The sequence below is a fragment of the Protopterus annectens genome, chromosome 1.part2 (genome assembly GCF_019279795.1).
Source record: "Protopterus annectens isolate FY-2018-M chromosome 1.part2, PAN1.0, whole genome shotgun sequence".
Taxonomy (NCBI): Eukaryota; Metazoa; Chordata; order Ceratodontiformes; family Protopteridae; genus Protopterus; species Protopterus annectens.
Window position 1 is genome coordinate 216,881,469 of NC_056727.1, and position 20,507 is coordinate 216,901,975.

Below are 20,507 nucleotides of genomic sequence, written 5' to 3' on the forward strand. Positions count from 1 at the left end.
AAGCTACTGAGTTCCTGAGTTCTTGCATAAATGTTAAATATATATATATATAAATATATATATATATATATATATATATATATATATATATATATATATATATATATATATATATATATATATATATATATATATATATATATATATATGTATATATATATCTTAAACCTTGTAACAGCACTATCAAAAGTGTTCTCAGCTGATAATGGGGGAGGTAGATACATCTATAGACACTGGTCCTTCTTGTCTATGAGCTCTAGGTATCTCTTATAAGTATCAGAGAGCTCTTTGACATCCCATTTAACATATTCTGTCATTAGACTGAGGCTTTCATCAAAGGAGACACCATCTGAAGTGGTGCCTGAGGAAATGACATCATCCTCATGTGTGCTGTAGCCTAAAGGCAGGACTGCAGTTTGTCTGAGTAGGCTTATCAGGGTTCTCCTTTCCATCAGCATCTCAGTTTGACATCTAAGGTAGGGGAGGGTCTCTCGCACTATTCCCAGTAGGGCAATACCTGAGATAGAAGACTCAGCTTCTGATGGTAGGAGTTGACTCTTTATCATGGTAGCATGTTCTATTTATCAAATAATTTATTATCAATATAGATGAGAGGTAGGGTAGCATCACTGGGGCAGATATCCATTGCTTTGATATCTGCTTTGCACAGGTAGAAGTGGTAGGTCCTTGCAGTTGCTCCTGACCTTTCACTAGAAGGTCAAATGGGTAGAAGCTCTAACAGCAGCCTGTTCAGTAAATGAGTCTAAATAACCTGAGAAAAGAACATCCATGTGGAGCTAGAGATAATAGTGCCTAACTGATGCCTCCCTGATAGGTCTTGAATTAGATTCTGTCTGTGGTGCAGAGCTCTGAAACATGGTTGATTAGGGAAGAGAAAGCTAACTTTCAGCTTCTAAAGAGGTTAAAATAGACAGGTAAGTGAAAATTGGAGGCACTGGATAGAGAACTAGACAAACATGTCCCTCTCTCTGGCTAGCAATCTCAAGCCCCTGCCCCATTGGTGAGGTCAGTAAGACCCCAATGTTCCTTGTTTACACATTCTATAATGATTACATGTTTAGATTTATCCATTTTCCTATTGCAGTAGTTATATTTTTGTGATTCTTTTTTTCTTACACAAATGAATGGATAATTCTCCAGATGGGAAAGAGGTATGAGTCCCTGGCCCAGCACTAATAACTTTTGTGCTCCAGAAATATACTTGAGGTTTTAGGCTTACTGGAGCAAAGTTTTCTTGCCAAATATTTTGCAGTACTCACTGGAGGAAACTAGATGGATTTTCTCAAAACAAAAAAGGCACAGAAGATGGTAATCTTTTGGAGAATATGTGATTTTTTTTTCTGGAGACATATGTCTTGGAAAACAATCTCCATACAAATGAAGAAGAAAAATGGAAAACATCAACAACAGTGGAAAACTCAGGCACAGCAATGTCAAAAAAATTCAGAGAAAAGCTAGCTCAAACTGGATAATTATCATTCCATGGAAGTTGCCTGGAAGGAGCTTGCAGATTTAAATCCACATACTGGCAATTAGTGCAAAGGGCTGAGACTAGGAAATGTTTACAAGCTTCTTCCTGTTGTGTGGGGCTTGAATCTCTGAGCCTTCCTTTGCCTGCTGTGTGACCCTGAGAAAGTCCCTTAACCAGGCAGTGCTTTGGTGTAGTTGGGAATTTGGGCTAGGCTCCTCAATGGCCTCCTGGACTGCATACCTAGTAACTATCGATGAACCCATTTTTCTTGCGGCAAAAGAGAAATGAAAATAACATAGGCTGTGCCCCTTTTTCTACTAAAATAGCATAGGCTGTGCCCCCTTTTCTACTAAAATAGCATAGGCTGTGCCCCCTTTTCTACTAAAATAGCACAGGCTGCGCCCCCTTTTCTACTAAAATAACACAGGCTGTGCCCCCTTTTCTACTAAAATAGCACAGGCTGCGCCCCCTTTTCTACTAAAATAGCACAGGCTGCGCCCCCTTTTCTACTAAAATAGCATAGGCTGCACCCCCTTTTCTACTAAAATAGCATAGGCTACGCTCCCTTTTCTACTAAAATAGCATAGGCTGCACCCCCTTTTCTACTAAAATAGCATAGGCTGCGCCCCCTTTTCTACTAAAATAGCGTAGGCTACGCTCCCTTTTCTACTAAAATAACATAGGCTGCACCCCCTTTTCTACTAAAATAGCATAGACTACACACCCTTTTCTACTAAAATAGCATAGGCTGCACCCCCTTTTCTACTAAAGTAGCATAGGCTGCACCCCCTTTCTACTAAAATAGCATAGGCTGCACCCTTTTTCTACTAAAATAGCATAGGCTGTGCTCCCTTTTCTACTAAAATAGCATAGGCTGTGCTCCCTTTTCTACTAAAATAGCATAGACTCCGCCTCCTTTTCTACTAAAATAGTATAGGCTGCGCCCCCTTTTCTACTAAAATAGCATAGGCTGTGCCCCCTTTTCTACTAAAATAGCATAGACTGCATCCCCTTTTCTACTAAAATAGCATAGGCTGCGCCCCCTTTTCTACTAAAATAGCATAGGCTGCGCTCCCTTTTCTACTAAAATAACATAGGCTGCATCCCCTTTTCTGCTACAGCTTATGCTGATATCCTTGGCATGAGAAGAGCACCAGCTCTTCTGTGAGGAGAATAACTGATAGCTCAAGAAGTTACTTCAGAAGGACACATGTCCACTTGTGGCTAATTCCTATCTGTATGGCATTATACAGCAACAATGATCCTTATTATAAACATCTGACACCCCCATAACACAGCTTCCCTCTTTCTCTCTCCCTCCCATCTCTCCTCTCCCCTAGTTTCCAAGAAGTACAGACCCAGCAATTCCAAAAGCTGTTCATATTCCTTTCACTTCATACACTTTACTACCCTTGTCGCTTCTTCTGAATGCTTTTAGAATGATATTAGAACTGAGTCAAACTTTACAATTTTCATAAATAAATTTATAAACTAACTAAACAGAGAATGTAATTTCACACAAAATATACTAATAGGGTTGTTACACAAACAAGTGTAAACATCTTTTTCCATCTCTAAAATGTGCTTCCTTTCAAGAACAAATTACACAAACAAAGCACTATTAGCAATACTGCACTACACATAACCAGTATAACTATTCTAAACACTATTAGCAATACTGTACTGCACACAACCAGAATAACTATATTAAACACTATTAACAATACTGTACTACACATAACCAGTATAACTATATTAAACACTATTAACAATACTGCACTACACATAACCAGTATAACTATTCTAAACACTATTAACAAAACTGTACTACACATAACCAGTATAACTATATTAAACACTATTAACAATACTGTACTACATATAACCAGTATAACTGTCTTTATCTTACTCTTTACTCAAATCTATTTTATACTTACTACTGAAACTCCAAATGAACTACCACAATTTCCTGAAAATATAGTATGTTAATTTCCACTGTTATTATCTTTTGTTTTGGTTTATAGGTAAGTACTGGGCTAGTGGTCCTTGTGGGCCATTTTAAGCCTAACAACCTTCCTTTAAAAGTGAGAATCAGAACTTGCACATTATATCTGTGAGGTAATCACCTTAACCACTATGCCAATGGAGAAATGATAAGTCAGTGAGCAAAGGAGAGTAGTATTGCTGGAATTGAATTCATCTTCAAGTCTTGGTGAGCTTCATGAGGTGGACCCTGTTTTCCACAAAATCACACCAAGGTGACACGGATATATAGCCTGTATTTTATATACCATATATATCATGGACAGAAGTAGGTTAGAGAATAAAAAAGATAGCTAGTGTACAAGACCCAGGATAAAAAAGTCCCCCATCGTGGGATGCACATTGGTACCAGGAATGGAAAAAATGACAGTGTAGAATCCTCAAGACATGGAAACAGTTCTACAATGGGGCTAGGCCAAGCCCAGGGGGAGGATGGCCCCCCTATTGTAGAAGGAAGTAACAGTTCTGTCCACAAAAATCACAAAAACTGATTATTCAAGAAGCCCAGAATTTCGAGACAGAAGATATACAAAAAGAATAAGAGAGAAACTAGAGGAAAGAAAAATTCTTCCATAAGAAAAAGCTGTCAGAAGCTTCAAATAAAAATTTGTGTTCATTAATACAACAGATTTATGAAAAACATTATATAGACCAAGAATCCTTGATCCATTTTGAAAAAGAAGTGACTGAGAAAGTGTGAAAATATAGAGAACAAAATCTAGAGACTTGAAAGATATAAAAAAAGGAATATGGACATGGGAAAGAAAGAGAGATCTGATACGGTGCAATATTTATGCAAAGGAGCAAGCTAAATTAATCAAAACAAAAAAGGCAGCCTTGAAGATATTCAAAGAGAAATACAGGCAAAGGCATCCAGACATGGAACATTTCACAATAAAAAATAGAGCATAAAGAGGGAATGTAAAACAGAAGACTAGTAAAGTAGAAGTTAAAAAAATAGAAGACGTTATGGAATACTTGCGAAGTGAAGGAATTTTGTGCAGAAAGTCTGACACAGGTTACATCACAGCATGATGGGACTAGTCCCCAAAGTAAGGAGAAACAAGAGGAGCAGGAGACATCTGAAGAAGAAATATGGGCATGGGAAAGAAAAAGAGATTTAATATGGTGCAATAGTTATGCAAAGGAGAAAGCAAAATTGATCAATACAAAAAGAGCGGCACCAAAGATATTTGAAGAGAAATACAGGCAAAGGCATCTGAACATGGACAATTTTACAATACAAAAAATAAGAAAACAGAGGAAAAGTAGAAAAGAGGATTAGTAATGGAGAAGTTAAAGAAACAGGAACTGGGGTTATGGATTACCTGTAAAGTGAAGGATTTAGTGTAGAAAATCTAACTAAGATAAGATCACAACAGGATAGAGCAATGGATCCCCAAATTAAGGCAAAACCAGTAGAGTGGGAAACATCTGATCAGTTGCCATATGAAGATACTTTGAAGCCTTCCATAGGAAACCAGTATAAACATTCAGTTGGAGCTGCAGAAGGAACAGGAAACTGTGACAACTCTGACACAGTCATTGTTGTAGAGTGATAAGCCACTGATGACACAGGATGAAACTGAAGTGAATGCTGCACTGGAAGATACTCTGGAATTTTCTATAGAATGCCCACAGGAAATGGAGAACAAAGAATGTGCCTTCAGTTTAGAAGAAAATGATCTAAGACAGGAGTTGCTTGATTTAACAGAAATGGACAGAAGTACCAAGATAAATGAAAGAAATAGACTATGGAAAGTGAATAAAACCCAAAAAGTTAGAAGTTTGATAAAATAAATGAACACAGTAATTAGGACTGTCCATTGAGATTCATGTGCTGCAACAGAAGTAAAAACAGTAGAAGTCACCATAAAACAAGACCTAGGGCTTTCATCTGTATCCACATAGTCATCATCAGAGTCAATATTACATCTCATAAGATCCCTTATATAGCGCAAGTCATCCAATTAGTATAAATAATCAATTAAAAATCTATCTTATTTTAATGAAACAGTATCAGGCTGCCTACAGTCTCAACAAAACACAAAGCATCCACACATGTTAAAACTTGTTCATCTAAAAATATATATCTCTTATTAATTTACATACAAAAAAGTTATTTATAAAACTACATTGTCTGATGGATACATCAAATTTGCATTGACCGTAATTTTAATAAACTAGTTACAGAGCAATTGTAATTTATACCTGGGGATACTGTGGCATTCGATCTCATTTGCCACATAGTCTCCCTAAGCTCTAATAAATTATTATAATCACCTTCCCTGTCATTATACATTACTCTATCTATAATAAAAAGTAAAAACTTTTTGAAACCATCACATATTCCACTGTGACAAAATAGTGCATTTGTGGTATTTCTGTTCTTAATATCCCTAAGATGTTCTGCCATTCTGTCATGTAATCTTTGTGTGGTTTTCCCTACATAAAATGCAGGACACATACCACATAAGGCGATATATACTAACATTTTGGTAATTTTGGACAATTTAAGTAAACCCTATAATTCCTTAATGGGTAAATGTTATATGTGTAAATTCTGTAGATTTATACATGAGAGTCCATATGTGACTATTGAAGGTTATGGAAGGACTATACAATGTCCAAGATGAGGTACTTGTAACACCAAAATGGTAGTATATATTGCCTTATGTGGTACGTCCCCTGTATTTTATGTAGGGAAAACCACACAAGATTACATGACAGAATGGCAGAACATCTTAGGGATATTAAGAACAGAAAGACCACAGATGCACTATTTTGTCACAGTGAAATATGTGATGATTTCAAAATGTTTTTTTTTTATTATAGATAGAGTAATGTATAATGACAGGGGAGGTGATTACAATACTTTATTAGAGTTTAGGGAGACTATGTGGCAAATGAGATAGAATGCCACAGTATCCCCAGGTATAAATGACAGTTGCTCTGTAACTAGTTTATTAAAATTACGGTCAATGCAAATTTGATGTATTATTCATCAGACAATGTAATTTTATAAATAACTCTTTTGTGTGTAAATTAATAAGCGATATATATTTTTAGATGAACAAGTTTTAACATGTGTGGATGTTTTGTGTTTTGTTGTGACTGTAGGCAGCCTGATACTGTTTCTTTAAAATGAGATAGATCTTTAATTGATTATTTAAGCTAATTGGATGACTTGTGCTATATAGGGGATCTTATGAGATGTAAAATAGACTCTGATGATGCCTATGTAGATACAGGCGAAAGCGCTAAGTCTTGTTGTTTTTTAATAATAAACACCTATTTCCTCAGATTTCTGGGCATTGTAGTGACTTCTACTGTTTTTATTTTAGTGTATATAACAGAAGTAAATCGGATGTACTACTGTGTAGCTAAATTAATACCAGATATAGTCTCACCACAAAAACACAGGGCAGTAAAGGATAGGAAGGGGAGAAATCAAATTCCATCATGGAATCATCAAATAAAGACAACTATAAAGCAGATAAGTAGATAAGAAGTGCCACTGTTAGGAGAGTGTAGAAAAGGGAACAGATCAACAAAAATACATAGAAAGATAGACATGATAACAGCAATATGCAGTATCAAAACAGATTAGGATCTATAATGCACTATCACAAATACACCAGTAAATGTGGAAAATGCATAAATATAGTTGTAAGTATAGAAAACTCTTGGAACAACCTCATGTTGATCAGGATTGGAAGCAGGAATGGTTAATTTAAACCAAAAGATGCAAGGTTAATATTGGCAGCCCAAGGTAGTGGACTACATACATGATGATTTATAAAGTCCATTGAAGATGTGGGAGAAACAGACAGATGTAGGTTTTGTAAAGCAGAATTGGAAACAGTCATACATCTTGTTGCTAGTTGTGATATACTAATGACAAAAGGACTGTATACTGAAAGGCATAATAATGTGGCAAGACTGTTGCATTGAGGATTGTGCAAACGTTATAATATTGAAGTAACTGAAAAACACTGGAAACATTAGCCAGAAAACAGAATGGAAAATACTGAAGTTTATATCACACAGGATCATCCATTATCAATAGTTAAAAAAAATAGATGCGAGAAAACCATATATGGTAGTCTGTGAAAAGAAGACAAAAGTAGCATTGATCACTGAAATTGCTAAACCCAGTGACTACAGTGTCTTACGTACAGCGAGAGACACAAAGTCATAAAATACCAGGATTTGCAGGCAGAAATGAAGTCGAGGCAGTTCCAGGAGTATTAGGAGCAATGGAGCTTATAAAAAAATAATTTACAATCATACTTAGATATGTGACCAATATAATTATAAGTAACTCTGTATGAATTGCAGAAGTTATTACTGGGTACATTGCAGCTTCTGTGAAGAGCACTTTTGGCTAACATCAAAAACTGAAACAATACTAATTTTATGAACTTTAATCATTCCTTGAGTTAAGAATGAGGTCCATTCCGGTTGTGGTATTAGAAACCCAAAAGACATGGAGAAATTAAAAAGGACCAAAAATAACATTTTTGACCCTTATAATAAATAGGGAGTAAACCTGTGTTATTTAGACTGCAGAATGATTGTAACAGCGCTGCTTTTATGTTGCTGTAAAATAATCTAATTTTAAAATATGCTAAATAATGTGTAATTATGTAACCACTAAAGTGCCTACATTTGTTTGCATCATCTTTTTCTTGGTATTTCAATATCAGTTTCTCCTCCCTCCTACCAGTCACTGTCAGTGTGCCACAAGGATCAGTATTAAGCCCCCCTCCTACTCAACATTTTAATAAACAAACTGCAGATTGCAACACACCTTACTAGGATAGTTCAACATGCTGATGACTCGACCCTTATATGTGAAGGCCCATACCTACTAATACTTCAGAATATCACCCCAAATAATTTTGTTGCAATTGAAACTTAGCTAAAAGATGCAAATATACTTGCAAATTGTAAAAAACAGTTGTTCTTCACTCCTAAAAATACCAAAATGAAACATAATCTTTCAAAATAACCTCATCCAACAAGACAGAAATGTAAACCATGTCCCAAACAAAACTTCTGGGCATTGAAATTGACACTAACCTCACATATTGTAAGCCATTAAAAAGCACATGAAAAATGTAACTCCCTCTATAGAGACAAATAATACCTAGCAGATGATGCAAGACAAACACTAGCAGTGACCTTCACTCAGCTAATAAACTCTAATAATCCCAACATTTAATAATTCAACAGGCGATAGACTATACTCCCAGTACATAGCTACACTTTGAAACTCTGTCCCATCATACCTAAAACAAGACCGTGAAGGTTTCCATCATCAAGCCCTTATTAAAACAACATTTAAACCACATGTAGCTATGTACATGCTCCTCACCTGGGTTACTCCATTTTCCTTTGTCACCTCATACCTGCTATCCCTTTATAACCTCTATGATCCATACCTCAAAACCTCTTAGAGCAAGAAATCTGGACAAAGCCATAAATAAAAGTGGGACAAAGGACCAAAAATAGGGACAATTTTTAAATATTGCTCTTACAAACTTAGAAAGGTGATAGAATAACAGGTTTTGCATTAGCATGCATTTTTCTGAAGGGTATGAAGTCCGAAACTCAAATTTCTGTCATTATTTTCTAACTTCTATCTTTAATGATTTGCCACTGTTTTGCAAGAAAACCACAATTTTATGAAAAACAGACCACAAATCTAAGGCAAAAATCTGGACATTCTGTGAAAATCTGTACAGTTAAGAGGTATCCCTTTCCACACAACAAACATGTCTACCACTCCTCCTTCATTTCCTTCCTATCTTAATCCTCAATTTTCATTTCAATTTCTTTTTGACCTGCCACTTTGTTAGTCTCCTTCAAATATTCTCCACCCCTCTGCTGCAATCAGGTTCTGTGTCAGTATACCCCCTAGTATTGTTACCCCACTACCGTTGACTGTACATTGCCTCTCTCCATCATTTAGCTCTAATTATTATTTCTCTTCTGACTGTTTCACACTTCTTACCTCAGTTTTATTTATTCCTAGCATCTATACTGTAATCTCCTTACCTATGTCTTATAAGTCATATCTAATGTGTATGTGTCATATAAACTGCACATGAACCATTTGCACATTAAATGTTTTATACTTGGAATTTAATATCATGTCTAAATGTATAATGTCACCATATAAGAAAAAACTGTTTTATCTTTGTACTGTGTCACTACAGAACAATTACCTGTTATCTCTTAAGAAATCTGGATATAGTCTGTGTAATGTATCTTTGTAAAAAAAGTAGTTTAAATGCATCTATTGGTGTTTTTTCTCATTGGGCCTCCACTGAAAATAGGCTTTGCTTAGCTGGACTTTACCAATCAACACAGACAAATACATGGATAGACAGATAGATAGATAGATAGATAGATAGATAGATAGATAGATAGATAAATAGGTTTGATTTATATTTAGAGATGTTCTCCATGTGCTGCTGCTGAAAATTGGGAATTTTAGATGACCTGATGAGAGCATGTTGTTCTGCCTGGTACTCTCTTGTACCAACAGAACAAACGTTTTCTTGATCCAACGATTCTGTCAGGACCTTTTCCAAAAATTGTCTAAGTCTTTTTAGTATTATTTTTATGGTATATATATTAAGCAAGTGGCCTGGCCATGTGTGTATGATGCATGCATACACACACTCCTCTAAGAAGGCAGCTTTTGAGAAGTTATACCCTCTGCAGGAAAGGGTCAGCTATAGGGATAGGGGTTCCACACTAAAACAGACAACATTGCCAAACACCTGACTCACCTCCTGTGGGAACAAACAGGCATATAAGGCTCTTGCTTGAGAAGGGAATGAATAGGCCATAGGTATCTCACCTTGGTCAGGGAATGAATGAGCCTGGGTGTTGTTCCATAAGATAAATGAATGGTTCATCTGGGTACGGGAAGGATGTTTGAAATTATTATTTGGGGGTATAAAAAATACAAATTATAGGAAGTGTTTTTGTGGAGGGGCAACCCTCCTTTCACCTCACTTCTCTGTATATACTTATTCAAAGATAGGTTCATAGGTTTATTGGTGTGTACTAGGCTAATGGCCCTGGAACCTTTACAAGCCTACCCCACAGGATTACTCTGGCATCGTGCCACCCAACCTTAGTTCCCAGTGCATCTGTTGAGTAGAGCCACTGGAGTGATCCCCTGGATGAATTTTCTGTTTCCCATCCACTCATCAAGATTTATCTTGAAGAGGGCCAGGTGCTCTGTTTGACATGTATGGGAAATCTATTCTAAACATGGGCAGTCTCTGGGTTAAGAACCTGTCCCTCCAACTTGTTCTGTTGATTGTGGTAATGAGGTTGAGGTCTCTGGAGCATGTCGTGTGGAGGGATTGGGATTTCTTTAGATGCAGCATTTCCAACAGAGCTGGGTCAGACACGGCTTTGTAAGTCAAGCTAAAGATCACCTCTAAGTAGGCGATATGAGACAGAAAATAGTTGGAGATTTTTTGAGTCTGTCCATATAGGACAAGTGTTTAAGGACTAGGATTCTCTTTGTGAGGTATTTTTTGTGGCCTCTCCAGTTGTTACAGGTGTCTAGTGAGGTACATGCCAAATGGGGCATTGTACTCGATGATTGGCCTAATGAGGGAAGAGTAGAGGGAGACAATGACCTCTTTCTTGGTGGATGCAAAACCCTTAGTAATGAGATGTGCCACATAGAAGGACTTTCTGACTACAGTGGCAATGTGGTGGTCAAAAGAGGGGTTGCTGTCATCCTGTGTTCCCAGATTTCTTATAACACCTTCTGTGGCCAGTGGACTACCATCAATGTGGTAATTCATGGGAACTGAGTTTTTCCCAAAGGGGATGACAACACATTTTTTGGCACTGAGCTTAAGGCAATGGTTCTGACACCAGTCATTAGTCTCAGTGAGGCCTTTCTGCAGGATGTCAACATAACTTGGGGAATTAATAATAGCTCCCAACTTGCAATTGTCTGCGTACTTTGTCAGCCAGAGTCCCTTCATTTTGGCCTGGATGTCAGAGAAGTAGATACCAAACAAGAGAGGACCTAAGACCGAGCCTTGTGGGACTCCACTTGTGACTTGTTGGCAGTCTGACTTTGAGTCAGCTACTTTTACACTGTAGGTTCTATCTGTGAGCCAGTTTGCAATCCACCTAGTGATATAGTGAGTTTTTCTATGATTCCTGAGTGGGGAATAGTATCAAAGGCCTTGGCCAGATCAAGGTAGGATGTATAAACCACCTTGCCTTCATCCAAAGCTCTAGTGACTGACTCAAAGAAGTCAACCAGGTTGAGCAGGCATGATCTACCCTTCACAAAACCAAACTGCATGGGATTCAGAGTTTGGAGATTCTCTGTATCCTTGTTTATTTAAGTCCATGATTATGTGTTCCATAGCTTTGCATATCAGACTCATCAGGCTAATGGAGCTATAGTTCCCAGGGTCTGTAGTCGCTCCTCCTTTGTGGAGAGGGATGACTGTAGCAGTGCACCATTCAGTAGGAACGAACCTGAGGTGAGGCTGTGATTGAATAGGGCACACAGATGAGGTGCCAGTTCACTCTGCAGTTCATGTAAAACACAGTCAGATATATTGTCAGGTCCCATAGAAGCTGTATTCCTGGCCTTGGACAGTGCTGTTTTAACCTGTGCAGCAGTAATACTGGGTACCTGGCAATCTACTGGTATTGTGATTGGTCCTTTGATGGGCGAGAAAGGGATAAAGTTGGCACTGAATCTGTCGGTCAGTATATTGGCAATATTTTTTGGCTCAGTACACGAGGTACCATTGTGCAGTAGCTTAGAGCAAATCTGGGTATTGCCATGGAGATTCTTTACATAACTATAAAAAGCCTTATCTTTGTCTTTAATATCTGCTGCAATTCTGGTTTCAAAGCTAGCTTTATAGGATTTGACGAGGGATATCAACTCTTTGTTGAGGCTGATAAGAGAGTTTTTCCACTCTTGGGACTTCACTTATTCTGCATCAGTTTCCTCCTTCGGTTGTAGAGTTTGTTTATGGCAGGGGTCAACCAGATTGGCTTCCTTTTTTTGCAGGAGAGCATCTTGGTTCTATTGGATATCGTGACATCCATGCATTTGTGTACATGTCCGTACAGTGCAATGGTGCATGATTCAGTGGTCATGCAACTATTCTCCATTTGCATAGGTGCCGTGAAGTTAGCCACCTCTGTTTTTAGGAGCTCAAAGTTACCTTTGGAGAAGTTTTTCATGGTGGATACCTTTGCAGGGGGTGTGGAAGGGATGTGGATTTCCAAGGTGATTTGTTTGTGGTCGGATCTAACCAGGGAGGAGTTGACTATTGGTATAGAGCAACAGTCGCCCATGTTAGTAATGACCAGGTCAAGGATGTTGCTACCTCTAGTGGGGGAAAGAACGAGCTGGTCCAGGGCATTGGAATTAATGAATTCCAGGAAATGTTGGGCAAGTGTATTGGTACATGAGTAGTTTTCCCAGTTAATGGAGGGGTAGTTGAAGTTGCCCATTATGAGAGTGTTAGTTTGGACCCTAATATTCTCCAGGGTTCTTAGGAATGTGGCATGTGAGTCTTAGGACATGGTTTGGGACCTACAGCAGACTATAACCTGAATCGCTGTCTTGCCCAATGTTAGCTGTACCTGAAGTATCTCTGATGCGTTATGTTGGGCTACCAGTCTGGAGGTGTGTGCATCCTTTATGAATATGGAAACACCACTACCTTTGGAGCTTCGGTCCAAGTTCTGGGGCCGAAAGGTGTGGAATGAGTTATAGCCTCGTAGTGCAGGGGTGCTTTCTGCTGCCTTGAACCAGGTCTCTGTTACAGCACAAATGTCAATGTTCTCCATTTTAAGGTGTACTTTGAGCGAGTGTATTTTGAGATTTAGACTTCTAGCGTTGAGCAGCATGACCCTCAGATTGCATTTGTTTGTAACTGTTATGGTGGTAATTTGGTCTTTAGAACACTGCCTAAAAATGGCACTATAGGAGTGGCAAGAACCTTGGCCAGTATCAGGAAGCCAAGGGGTGACAAATGCAGGCCATCTCTGGCAAAGCATCGAGGTCTGTCATTCATGTCATCCCAGGCAGACAGATAGTGCATCCCCTTAAAATGACACCAGAAACTTAGCCAATTGTTGAAATCAATCATTTTCTGCTTGTACTGTGGTATAATTCTGGGTGATGGTAGGAGGCTGCTCAGGGCTAGGGTCATACCCACCTGGACTACATAATCCGAGAGCTCCTCTATGTCTCTTTTCATGTAGTCCAGGGAGGTACATCTCAGGTCATTCACACCCACATGTACAATGACAGAGTCATATTTGTACCTATTGTTGAGGGACCTGAGTACATGCATTATGTGGCAGATCCTGGCATCTGGCAGGCAGATGACTGTTACTTTCTCCTTATTCAGCCTAGTGAGTGGGACATCAGTTTACCTCACTACTGAGTCACCTATGACTAGTGTGCTGAGCATGTTGTTTTGCCTTAGGGGCTTTGGTTGAGTGGCACACTGTTTAGGAGAGTTATGTGTCTCATGATTAGTGTTGTGTTGTGTTGGTCGAGTGCGTTTCTGCCTTGGAGGTCTCTGCTGTTTGGGTAGATTTTTATTGAGAGCCTCCACAAAGATGGGTGTGTGGTTTGTGTTTTTATGTGAAGGCAGTGCTGATGTGTGTCCTGGAGGGCTATGTGTTCCATATAGTGTGGTGCAAGTGTTGACCATCTCCTCTTGATGAGCTATTCTGGTCTTGGCTGGAGAGTGCATGGCTTCCAATTTGGATATATAAGTGCATCTCTGACAAGTCTGAGTGTTGGGAGGTAAGAGGAAAAGGTTGTGAGTGTACATGAGGCAGTTGCTACATTGCCTCAGGATGCCCAAGTTCACCAGGTTAATAGGAGATAGCACAGGGAACTGACCTTTAGACATGCCTGGAGGGGCTGTTTCCTTGTAGAATGTTTAGTGCTGGTAGCACTTTTGTGTGCTACAATAATTGCTACAAGAAGTCTGGTAAAGTGCTATACTAATAAGCTAGTAAAAGTACAGAAAAGGAGAGATCTAGCAGACATAGGAAAAAATTGAAGAGCAGACTTTTTGGTACCACTCAGAAGCTTCCAAACAGTCCTGGATACAGCAAATCTGTAGGCTAGATAGGCTACCTAGTGCTTACCACTCCCACTGATAAGCTAGAAGGCTTCCCTCTGACACAGAAAGGCTTGGGGACTCAGAAACTTACAAACAGTCTTGAATACAGTAAATCTGTATCTGGACTTGACTAGTTACAGGAAAGGTGGGAAACAAGCTCAAATGTGGACTTTTAAACCAGAAAGTTGAAAGAGATGGAAAAACCTGACCACACAGCCAATAAACTACAATTTTTGGTCCAGAAATTACGCCTCTTGTGGGAGATAGGCTACCTAGTGCTTACCACTCCCACCGATAAGCTATAATGCTTCCCTCCAACATAGAAAGGTCTGGGGGGGGCTCAGAAGCTTACAAACAGTCCTGGATACAGCAAATCTGTATCTGGACTAAACTAGTTACAGGAAAGGCAGGAAGCAAGCTTAGAACTTTTTTTTTTACAGAGGAGCAGCTAAAACAGCAGTAAAAACAATTCAAATGCAGTGCAAGCTAGCACACTTGTGTGTAGCAGTATTAAAGAAAATGCAGTTTAAACAAATGCAATTAAATTACAAAACAACTAAAAACAAGTGCAGAAAGCAGTAAATTAGGAAAAAATCAAAATGGAAGAACTTAAGAGTATTAGAAAACAATGCTTGTACCTACTCAGCACAGACTCCACGTGGGCCAGCAGAGTAATCCAGGCTGCAGAGAGCTGAATAAGCGACTTTTCTTGATACTAAGTATATTTTTTGTTGCTTTCCACATCTGAATACCTAGCGACTGTATTTCGCCTGCCTTTCTGTTACATTGAAGCTGTTTTTACTGCATTTAACTTAATATTGCACTTGGAATCCTTGTTTGTTACTATTTGACTGTATTGTAGCAAATTCTTCTGTGTAAGCTGTAGTAGCTGATTCAAAGCATTTATAAGTGTTTGCTGTACCTGTTTCTGCCTGTTTGTGAAAAAAAAAAAAAGAAAAAAAAATATCTCTTGTTTTTCCTGCTTTACTAGTTTAGTCCAGTTTCAGAGTTGCTGATTCCTGGGCTCTGGTTGTAGTTCCTGTGTACTGTTTCCTTGCCTTATTTGGTGGAGAGGAAGTTACCTTGCTTACCAGTGGGAGTGGGAAGCATTGAGCTGCCTTTTGTCCAGTTTTGTGAGGTTTCAGCCAGTAACTAGTAGTTTATTGGTCGTTTTGGGCCAGTTTCAAGCTTTTCCAGCCCCTGGTATAAAGCCTTGATAGCGTGTTTTCAGCTTGTACCTACTCAGCACAGACTCCACATGGGCCAGTAGAGTAATCCAGGCTGCAGAGAGCTGAATAAGCGACTTTTCTTGATACTAAGTATATTTTTTGTTGCTTTCCACATCTGAATACCTAGCGACTGTATTTCGCCTGCCTTTCTGTTACATTGAAGCTGTTTTACTGCATTTAACTTAATATTGCACTTGGAATCCTTGTTTGTTACTATTTGACTGTATTTGTAGCAAATTCTTCTGTGTAAGCTGTAGTAGCTGATTCATAGCATTTATAAGTGCTGTACCTGTTTCTGCCTGTTTTGTGAAAAAAAAAAAAAGAAAAGAAAAATATCTCTTGTTTTTCCTTATTATTTATCATTTCAATTCTGTTTCTGGTTTTTTATTTGTGAAATTTTTCTTGCCTTTTTTGGGAAAAAGAAAATCTTACCAGTAGGGAACATTATTGTTTGCCAAAATTTGGATTTCCCATAATAAATTTAAAAGGGTGGGCCATTTTTTTTTCCCAAACCCTTAAAAGAAACAAAAGGTTTCTTTTTTACCTCCCAAAGCAATAGGGATGCCGTAAAAGGTTAACTTATTGCTCCCAAATTCCACTCTTCAAACCCAAAATATTTTGAATTATAAATTAATTATAACATCCTTCAAAAAGTTCTTGACTCCAATGATTTTCAAATTTTAATAAATTTTTTAAAGGGACTTAAAAATTTAGACTCCCCAAATTTCCCCAAAAAAACCCCATTTTTCACCTGAATTTTTAATTTTTGTTACCTTTAGCATGCAGGATCATTTAGTGTTTGTCAGGGGTAAATGTTTTGAGCAATGAAAATTGCTATTACAAGACAATTCCTCTAAAAAATTGGGAAGGAAACTTTACCCAAAAATATTATCTTCAACATGGCTGGGCCGTCGGTTCCATATGGCCCACATAGTACCATTAAACCTAAAATCATACACAAAACATTCGGAGGCTCTGACAAAATCTAAAAAAAGACCAAAAAACCCCCCCTTAACCCAAAACCCTGCAAATAGCCTTAAGTGATGAAATCCCCCCTTGGGCCCAAAAATTTTCCAGCATTTCACTTATCCATAGTTTCCCCTTTGGGAGATTTTAGGAGGCACAGATTGCTCCTTTTGCAAAGCATTTGGTTCTAGGAGGAACAATTTTTAGTTTGCCAGGCTGGTGTAGACCGGAGCAACTTTCCATTAGGGCTAAAGCCCCTTTTGAGCCCAAAGTAAAAATTTTCGGGTTAACCTTCAGTGTGAAATTGGATTTCCAAGTAGTTTTGGTTAACCGGGGGTATATGGAAGAACGTCCCCTGTTAAAACGGCAAGAGTGCTTGGGGGTGAATGACTGGTCCGGGTTTGGGAAAAATTAACCCCAGGCCTTTGGCAAGGTAAATTACCAATAGCCAAAGGAGGGTAGTAAGGCCCAAAATTTTCCCAAAAAGGGCGGGGAAACTGGGGGGGGGCCAAACCCTTTAACCCCCCCGTTTCATTAAAACCCCCCCCCAAAAATCGGGAAAATACCAAGAAAGGAACCAAATTTTGGACCCCAACCCTGACTGGTGGAAGAATGCTGGAGAAAAGGTGCTTCCTAAAAGCTGTCGCAAATTGTAATGTTCCCATAAAAAGGGAACCTAAGGGCCTTTGAAAACCTAGAGGGGAAAATGACTCTACTTCCAATTTAATCTTATATACTCATTTATACTGTTGTATGCAATATTTAAGTTTTGATTGTGTCAGATCAGCCTGTCGGCCAATGGCAGGAGCATACCACTTTAAGAGAGATGTATATAAAGAGTACCAGGATGTGATGCTGTTTTTGAAATCAACGTTTTCATGAAGGAATTGTAACATTGATAAAGGCGTTTTAAGCTAAAACCGGTCTGTTATTTTTATGGCAGGCAGCTTTTTAGCTACCTCAAAATAAAATTATTATCAACATCCTGCTGTCGTGTGTGCTGGTCCCTCCTTGGTTCTGTTTCAATTGGTTTGGACCGGGCACCATAGTCCACTGTGCGTGCCTCGATATTCAGTACATGAGGTACCATTGTGCAGTAGCTTAGAGCAAATCTGGGTATTGCCATGGAGATTCTTTACATAACTATAAAAAGCCTTGTCGTTGTCTTTACTATCTGTTGCAATTCTGGTTTCAAAGCTAGCTTTATAGGATTTGACGAGAGATATCAACTCTTTGTTGAGGCTGATAAGAGAGTTTTTCCACTCTTGGGACTTCACCTTATTCTGCATCAGTTTCCTCCTTCTGTTGTAGAGTTTGTTTATGGCAGGGGTCCACCAGATTGGCTTCCTTTTTTTGCAGGAGAGCATCTTGGTTCTATTGGGTATCGTGAGATCCATGCATTTGTTTACGTGTTCGTACAGTGCAATGGTGTATGATTCAGTGGTCATGCAACTATTCTCCATTTGCATAGGTGCCGTGAAGTTAGCCACCTCTGTTTTTAGGAGCCCAAAGTTACCTTTGGAGAAGTTTTTCATGGTGGATACCTTTGCAGGGGGTGTGGAAGGGATGTGGATTTCCAAGGTGATTTGTTTGTGGTCGGATCTAACCAGGGAGGAGTTGACTATTGGTATAGAGCAACAGTAGCCCATGTTAGTAATGACCAGGTCAAGGATGTTGCTACCTCTAGTGGGGGTAAGAATGAGCTGGTCCAGGGCATTGGAATTAATGAATTCCAGGAAACGTTGGGCAAGTGTATTGGTGCATGAGTAGTTTTCCCAGTTAATGGAGGGGTAGTTGAAGTTGCCCATTATGAGAGTGTTAGTTTGGACCCTAATATTCTCCAGGGTTCTTAGGAATGTGGCATGTGAGTCTTAGAACATGGTTTGGGACCTATAGCAGGCTACAACCTGAATCGCTGTCTTGCCCAATGTTAGCTGTACCTGAAGTATCTCTGGTGCATTATGTTGGGCTACCAGTCTGGAGGTGTGTGCATCCTTTATGAATATGGAAACACCACCACCTTTGGAGCTTCGGTCCAAGTTCTGGGGACGAAAGGTGTGGTATGAGTTATAGCCTTGTAGTGCAGGGTTGCTTTCTGCTGCCTTGAGCCAGGTCTCTGTTACAGCACAAATGTCAATGTTCTCCATTTTAAGGAGTACTTTGAGCGAGTGTATTTTGAGATTTAGACTTCTAGCGTTGAGCAGCATGACCCTCAGATTGCATTTGTTTGTAGCTGTTATGGTGGTAATTTGGTCTTTAGAACACTGCCTAAAAATGGCACTATAGGAGTGGCAAGAGCCTTGGCCAGTATCCGGAATCCAAGGGGTGACAAATGCAGGCCATTTCTGACAAAGCATCGAGGTCTGTCATTCATGTCATCCCAGGCAGAGAGATAGTGCATCCCCTTAAAATGACACCAGAAACTTAGCCAATTGTTGAAATCAATCATTTTCTGCTTGTACTGTGGTATAATTCTGGGTGATGGTAGGAGGCTGCTCAGGGCTAGGGTCATACCCACTTGGACTACATAATCTGAGAGCTCCTCTATGTCTCTTTTTATGTGGTCCAGGGAGGTACATCTCAGGTCATTCACACCCACATGTACAATGACAGAGTCATATTTGTACCTATTGCTGAGGGACCTGAGTGCATGCATTATGTGGTGGATCCTGGCACCTGGCAGGCAGATGACTACTTTCTCCTTATTCAACCTAGTGAGTGGGACATCAGTTTACCTCACTATTGAGTCACCTATGACTAGTGTGCTGAGCATGCTCTTTTGCCTTAGGGGCTTTGGTTGAGTGGCACTGTTTAGGAGAGTTATGTGTCTTATGATTAGTGTTGTGTTGTGTTGGTCGAGTGCGTTTCTGCCTTGGAGGTCTCTGCTGTTTGGGTAGATTTTTATTGAGAGCCTCCACAAAGATGGGTGTGTGGTTTGTGTTTTTATGTGAAGGCAGTGCTGGTGTGTGTCCTGGAGGGCTATGTGTTCCATATGGTGTGGTGCAAGTGTTGACCATCTCCTCTTGATGAGCTATTCTGGTCTTGGCTGGAGAGTGCATGGCTTCCAATTTGGATATATAAGTGCATCTCTCACAAGTCTGAGTGTTGGGAGGTAAGAGGAAAAGGTTGTGAGTGTACATGAGGCAGTTGCTACATTGCCTCAGGATGCCCAAGTTCACCAGGTTAATAGGAGATAGCACAGGGAACTGACCTTTAGACATGCCTGGAGGGGAGGGTATTAATAATAAGTACTGGAGCTGTTTCCTTGTAGAATGTTTAGTGCTGGTAGCACTTTTGTGTTCTACAATAATTGCTACAAGAAGTCTGGTAAAGTGCTAGACTAATAAGCTAGCAAAAGTACAGGAAAGGAGAGATCTAGCAGAACTAAGGAAAAAATTGAAGAGCAGACTTTTTGGTACCACTCAGAAGCTTCCAAACAGTCCTGGATACAGCAAATCTGTAGGCTAGATAGGCTACCTAGTGCTTACCACTCCCACTGATAAGCTAGAAGGCTTCCCTCTGACACAGTAAGGCTTGGGGACTCAGAAGCTTACAAACAGTCTTGAATACAGTAAATCTGTATCTGGATTTGACTAGTTACAGGAAAGGTGG

At 39.2% G+C, this 20,507-nt stretch overlaps 1 protein-coding gene across 1 annotated transcript in view; it reads left to right on the forward strand.

The window, feature by feature from the left end:
* Positions 1-20,507, forward strand: part of LOC122788685 (ABC transporter G family member 23-like) — a 1,725,589-nt gene that overhangs the window by 1,446,108 nt on the left and 258,974 nt on the right. The window lies entirely within an intron of this gene.